We start from the raw sequence: 7,417 nt of genomic DNA, 5'->3' as shown, positions 1-7,417 counted from the left end.
GTCATGACCTGAGCCGGAGTTGGATGCTTAACCAACTGAGCACCCAGGTGCCCATATAACAATTCTGAAGCAAGTTATCATGAACACCCTTGAAACTGATGGAAAAATAGAATGTCTTGGCAAAGAAACAGAAGACATAAAGAAGAAGGAAAAGGAAATTTGGTAAGAACATAACAACTGAAATTAAACACTCACTGGATTGGCTTGCTATCAGAATGCACATGACAGAAAGAGGAGCAGTGACCTTGAAGACTGACCCATGGAAATTATCTAATTTGAACAACAGCAACAAAAAATATACTTAAAAAAGATACACAGAGCCTCAGGGACAATAACCAAAGTCCTGACATCTGTCACAGTCATGGAAAGAGAAGAGAACGGTACAAGGCTGAAAAAACATTTGAGGAAATAATGACTTGAAATTTCCAAGGATGTTGGAAGACACAAGCCTATAGACTCAAAAAGCTTGTGATGAACATGTAAGATTGACTCAGCAGCTTGTAAGTATGCACTACACTATTATTGACTATAATCAACATGCTGTACATTAGAGCAGGTCACTGTTTGCCACAATCAATGCCACTGTGTGGCTGCTACTGTTTTTATTTCCTGTTAGTACTTGTCTCTATATGTTTCAGCTTAGTTGGTCTGTGTGGGGTGAAACAGAAGCCCACCCTTTGTGTGATACCCCGGAAAGCTGGTGGGGCACTGACCCACCCTGCTCTCTCCTTCCATGGTGAGGGGACTTTAATGGGAGACTTCCCTTTGGCATGGAGCGTGCAGGGATGGGATGATGCAGGCGAATGTAGCTGCCCTTTCTTCTCTTCGTATGCAATTATTCTCAGGTGTATGTTCCATTTTGCTGAAGTTTCTACGTGGACTCCAGAGCTTGCCCAATTACACCTGTGTAATTGTTGATCTTTGTTGTGGGACAGAGGCTGGGGTCTCATATGTTGTCATTTGGTGAACATCCCTCTGTATGCATATGTTTTGAAATGTCATATTTTCATTTTTGGTTCAAAATATTTTCTATTTTCTATCATGATTTCATTTTGACCCACGATCCCTCAGAATTGCTTTGCTTAATTTTTAATCATATGTAAAATCTTTCTAGCCATTTTAGTTTATTTATTTCTAGCTTAATTCCACCGTGGTCAGTTTGATTTCAATTTCTTGACATTTGTTGAGAATTAAAAAAAAAAAAATGTTCCATTTGCTCTTGTTAAGAATGTATGTTCCACAGTAATTCTGAATTCTTTTTGATAGACATTAGTCACTTATTATTTGTGTTGTTCAAATCTTTTAGATCGTTACTGGGTTTGCTGTATTTTGTTTTGTTTTTTCTTCCTATTCTATAAGTTACTGGGAAGTATGTTCAAATTGTCTCTTGGTCCATAATGCTTCTGGCAATGGCAGACCAGTTTACTTGGGACCTTGAGATCCTTCCAGGAAAGCAAAATACCATTCCTTGAGGATTGTCCAGCAACATTTTGGATACAAATCACCTCCCGCTTCTGCTTTCAGAGTAGGTTAGCTCTGGGCTTTGAAGTGAGACACCCACAAGCAAAAGCTCATCATGTTCCTTAATGCACCTGCAGGTTAAGAGTGTCCTATTGCTTGGTGGTTCCAGAGTTTTTCTCAACCCCTTTTTTATGCTAATTTCTTAGCAGGAAACAGTTCACTGGTTTTGTCCTAAGGCAGTCACCCCCTGCTAGTCCAGAAGAAAACCACAGACCTGTCCTCCTTCATCCATCTCAGCTAATACTCTTTCTGCAAAGCACCCCTCCCAACCCTATTCCCTACTAGAACCCCTATTTAAGTATATCTCTGGCCCTTAACTTGTATGTATTTCAGGAAATTGGCACAGGGGCTTTTAGACAATGAAGTCTACATATCTATTTGTAATAACCTGCTGAGTGGACTATGGTAGTTTCAGCCACCTGTCTGTGCCTGTTCGTTTTCCTTTGTTAATTTTAGCAAACAATACTTGTGCTCTGCAGGTTTTATGGGTATAACAACAGGGACCCAAAAGGAAGAGTTGGCAAATTAGAATATGCGAGGGTCATAGAGCTTAATACCAAATTGATAACCCAACCTTGTCTGCAACTTCATCTGTTGGTGTTGGGATAGTAGAAGGTAGGATATCAGCCTTTTATTTCCTTCAAGTTCTCATTCTTATTCCCCCAGTCTGTATTTAATTCCATCATGGAGGAAAACTAACTTTCCTTCTGAGCTATCCCAATTCCTCTCTATCCCTCAAGGACCAAGCATCTCTTCTTCCAGAAAAATGATACCATGACACGGACATGTAGCAACCCCTCTATATTTATAACTTAAGGCACTGTCTCATTCATCCCTTCTTGCCTTTTCCCATCCTGGTTTCTGTTTGCTTGGATCATAAGACTTAACCCTTCTTTGGACTATCTGCCAAAAGATAGAGTTAGCCACACCTGCACTCATGAGGAGTGGCCCTTGCCACAGCCTGAGCACAGTGCAGGCTCTATAACCCTCTAAAGCTTGCCTATTCTTTCTAGGAGTATTTATATTTGAGAAAATTCCTCCAGATTCCAAGTGACTGAGTAAATAATGATAACAAAAGAGGCATTGTCTGAGAGGACAGCTTGGAGAGGTCAATGGCATTTCTTTCCAATTGTAGACCATGGGTGCTGCCACCTTTAAGGAAGATTGTACTTCCCTGGATTAGTTAAAAGGGAGGCCACTTGTGGGAACCTGCTAGAATCACAGGCCAGAAATAAGAAAAGAAAGGCTGCACCAAGGTATGGGGAACCCAGAGAGATGGTGTTTCCTGTAACCATAAGAACATCCCACACATAAGCAGTTTTCCCCAGGTATGTTAGTCAGTGAACCAAGAGAGTCCAGGAGTCTTGGCTAAGAAGAACAAACTTCCAAACGTTGAGAAATCAGGGAAATGCACTGGGAGACACGGTTTGGGGGCTTAGGGAAAGGTGGAGACAGTGAATGGTCCTGGGATTATAGAAGAAGAGACAGAGCTTCTGAATTACTTCCACAGTTTATTTGTCAAGGAATTGAGATTGATAATATAATGGTTCAGGGAAGAGGGCTGTCAGGTAGGAGAAATTGCCCTGGGACCCCTCTTCCTCCCTCCCCCTCCTTTCCAGCTGGGACAAGATGATGGTCCCACTGGACATCAAGTAGTATTATTCTGATGCCCCGTATCCATTTATTAACCAGTCAGGGTGGTGGTCATGGAAAAAGCAAACGCTGGCGTGGTGGTGGTGGTGACGGGTGTATAGTCCTCAGTGTCAGCCTCTGGAAGAGAGAATGGGTAGGTATTCAGTGGCCACACAGTCTGGTGAAAAACATTTCTTTAAGTATAACAGATCCTCCCAAACTCTGGTGGTAGGCATATTTTCTGTGATTTAGGATATTCACACACCACGCTTCTCTCAAGATGTTTTTTGTTTGCTTGTTTGCTTTAAGCAAGCCTCATGCTCAGCACAGAGCCCTATGTGGGTCTTGAACTCACGACCCTGAGATCAAGACCTGAGATGAGATTAAAAGTTAGATGTTTAAACAAATGAGCTACCCAGGCACACTATAGATGTTTTAAGCCCAATGAGTAAAGACACATAAATGTCAGACCTATGGGGTTTGGATAAATCAGGTGGGCCTGCAAGTGACTTGGAATGGAGGGAGGACAGGGATTTGGGATGGGAGGAAGGGGGGGGGTACCTCAAGTTGGACTGGGTACCAGGACTAGGAAGACATATTCTGTCTGTCCCCTCAGTAGGGAGTCCACGGTCTTAAAAACCAAACGGCAAGAGAGGGGTGCTTCTGAGGTCCTACCATGTTTTCTGACGGTCATGCAGATAGGACCACAGAGAGAATAGCAGCAGCATTCGTAGCCCGCACCGCATTGCCAGGCATACTTGCACCTTCTGCCGCACCCGTAGTTACTGGGAAGCCTCGGGCAGTGTCTCAGTTTCAGTTCTACTACAACTGAGAAGGAACACATGAGCAGTGGCTCCAAGAAGACCACTTTTTCTCACTATTATCCACCCCTTTAAAGCCACAGGACTCACTCCATTGGTTTTTCTTCTTCTTCTCTGTGTCTAGGGATCTGGGTGGGCTTTTTTGTTCCTGGAGTCAAAATCCAGCTCCCACCCCTAACAAATCCAGCAACCATAAAATCACCTGCATGCAACTTAACATCACAGGACCTGAGTCCTGCAACCCAATTCCCAGAACAAAGAGTCCCAAGAGATCCTCTTGTCTCTTGCCCTCATTTACAGGGTAGGGGGAATGGATCACAGAGAAGAGGAAGAACTGTCTTGTACTTTTCCCTGTCTCATTGAGACAGCCCTCCAAACCTAGCTGCTCCCCAGAAACCTCTGCCACCAGTTATGGACCCACAACTCCCCCCTCAATTCTGCTGATTTCAATTTTTTACCCCAGTGATTCCAAACTTCTCTTGGTCAAGCACACATTTAATTTCTCCTCTACATGCCCAATGGTCTAAAATACCCTTGGGGCACCTGGGTGGCGCAGTCGGTTAAGCGTCCGACTTCAGCCAGGTCACGATCTCACGGTCCGTGAGTTCGAGCCCCGCGTCAGGCTCTGGGCTGATGGCTCAGAGCCTGGAGCCTGTTTCTGATTCTGTGTCTCCCTCTCTCTCTGTCCCTCCCCCGTTCATGCTCTGTCTCTCTCTGTCCCAAAAATAAATAAACGTAAAATACCCAATGCCCTTGACAAAGGGCATATTTCAAGAAATGATTAGTACCCCATTCCCAATTTGGTGCTCATGCTTGGAACTCCTAACTGGAGTCATAAACTCCTAGTGGCTCAGTCTAAGCACCTTCCACCTGGGTTTTGAAACCTGTGGAGGTTTCCACTGCTAAGATCCTCTTTTAAAAAAAAATGCCACGTAGCCACCACTGTCCCCACAACACACATAAACACATCATTACTTGTAACATCAGGAGACCCTCAAACTTGAGAAGTGCACATTCAACTTTCCTCGTATCCTGGCTTTAAAAAGGAACCAATGCTTTTATAGATGCCAGCCAGTCCCTTTGTTCCTTTTGTTTTATACCCCTTCTTCGTTTTGAAGCTCAACCAGAATACCTACCTGAATAAGGAGACTGAGTCTCAGATTTTTCTCTCAGTGTTCCTGCCACTGACATGATGATCACCACACAATACAGTGTGAACATCTGGAGAAAAACCCCTTCACGATGTGAACTCGGGATGTCTGAGTGTGAGCCTGGCAGGAGACCCAGGATTTCACCAGGTCCTGCTGGGGGTAGCGAAGGGCTTTGGGGTGTGGAGTGGAAAACACGTGACTGGTCTCTCACTGCCCCCTCTGGTTCTGCCTCCTCTCCTCCACGCACCATTCCTTGGCTGGGCACGGGTGTCTCCTGAGCTACTTGCCTTCTCCTTATGCTTTCTCCTCCTCTCATTGCAGAAATGAATTCTTCATAGCATTATCATTTATTTTAAAATTTGAAAAACAGTGCAAAGTACAAAGAAAAGTATTAAGATATGATCAGCTATCTATTAGCTAGATAGATAATAGTCATCTAGCTTATCATGACAGATAGCTTTAGAGTTTATCTCTCAATAAAAAAAATCATACATATTTCTTGCATTAGTATTTCACTGCATTTTAAAAGCCATTTAAACTATGTGGCAACGAGAAAGAATGAAATCTGGCCTTTTGTAGCAACGTGGATGGAACTGGAGAGTGTTATGCTAAGTGAAATAAGTCATACAGAGAAAGACAGATATCATATGTTTTCACTCTTATGTGGATCCTGAGAAACTTAGAAGACCATGGGGGAGGGGAAGGAAAAAAAAAAAAAGAGGCTAGAGAGGGAGGGAGCCAAAACATAAGAGACTCTTAAAAATTGAGAACAAACTGAGGGTTGATGGGGGGTGGGAGGGAGGGGAGGGTGGGTGATGGGCACTGAGGAGGGCACCTGTTGGGATGATCACTGGGGTGTTGTATGGAAACCAATTTGACAATAAATTTCATATTTAAAAAATAAATAAATAAAAGGACTGGGGAAAAAAAGCCATTTAAGAACATAAGCACATGGAAATGCCTTGGAGGCTCAGTTGGTTAAGCGTCCCACTCATGATTTCAGCTCAGGTCATGATCTCAGGGTTGTGGGACTGAGCTGGGAGTCAGTCCCCACCCTGGGCATGGAGCCACTTAATATCATCTCTCTCTCCCTCCCCCTCCCCCACCCCCCTCCATAAAAATTACAACAAAAACAAATCAGTAAATATTAGTAAAAAAATTTTTTTAATCTCCAGACTTATAAATTGATCACAAAATTTGAAGTGGAACAACTTTTCCTAAGCCTGAATTTCCCGAATATTTCCTGTCTTTCATAAGAATTAGGTCCTAATGATACCAGCATATTTCCTATTTAAAGCATAATTAATTCACAATTTTTGTAGATGCACTAACTTTCTATCACTCAATTCCATTACAGTGATTTTGGGGAGTGAGAGCAGCAAGATGGCTGAATAAGAGCCCCCTGCTTGAATCCTCCCTCTACGACAATTTGGCATCCACCCACACACAAAAGTACCCCTGTGGAAGCTTCAGGATCCAGCTCCTTGCACCAGGGGACCTGGGAGGAGTATCCCCCACGCGTTGGGTCATAGGCCATAGGTAACTCAGTCTTGTTACCGGGGACTCTGAAGTGGCCTGTGGACTGGCTGTATTCCCTCCTCAGCCACAGTCCAGGAGCCAGGGGAGAAGCCTCATTTAGACCATCACCCACACATGACAAGCTTTGTGGAAATCCAGGCGTGAAACAGAGATGTCCCATCACACTGTTGGAGAGAAAAAGCAATCCAAGTGTGGACACATTGGAGAGGTTAAAAGTCACAGTTTGACTTTACCTGCATCACATCCATCCAGATTTTTTAAAAAAAATCCTCTAAGGAATTGTGCTTGCAAGAACGTTGAAATGTCCTCCGTGAACCCAGGCAAGAGGAAGCATATACAGTCCCTGCGGCACACTTCTGCTTGTTCCACGCTCACATTATTTACACATATTGTGCATTATCGACTCATCTTCCGCACATTACTAAGTGAAGACATCTTCTACACAAATTAAACCTTATGAATGAGGTTGGCATGAGCCAAGGGGGACTGGAAAAGCCCACCGTATTAGGAGAAAAGTTGCTAAGTGTTCAGCACTTGAGGATGGTGAGCACATAAGAGACCACATGATTCTTCTGTGCACAAGAAAATAAATTATGAAAGCTTTGTAGGCTCTAGAAAGCTAGGTGAGTCACCGGAGCATGGCATGATATTTTTGAATGCTGGCAAAATGGCTTCAGTTCTCTTTTGGGTTCTTTGGCTAAACCAGCTCTATTTACATTCCTCACCCAGCCCCGCCCAAATTCTCAGGAATCC

At 43.6% G+C, this 7,417-nt stretch overlaps 1 long non-coding RNA gene across 1 annotated transcript in view; it reads left to right on the top strand.

The window, feature by feature from the left end:
- Window positions 1-381: 381 nt before the first annotated feature.
- LOC122215484 overlaps window positions 382-7,417 on the top strand; it is a 30,972-nt gene continuing 23,936 nt past the window's right edge. Inside the window, exon 1 of the long non-coding RNA XR_006200393.1 lies at window positions 382-500. This is a non-coding gene — a long non-coding RNA (uncharacterized LOC122215484). The remainder of the gene's footprint in view (window positions 501-7,417) is intronic.

Source organism: Panthera leo, chromosome A3 (assembly GCF_018350215.1).
Source record: "Panthera leo isolate Ple1 chromosome A3, P.leo_Ple1_pat1.1, whole genome shotgun sequence".
NCBI classification, from domain to species: Eukaryota; Metazoa; Chordata; class Mammalia; order Carnivora; family Felidae; genus Panthera; species Panthera leo.
This window is presented reverse-complemented; position numbering and strand designations above follow the sequence as displayed.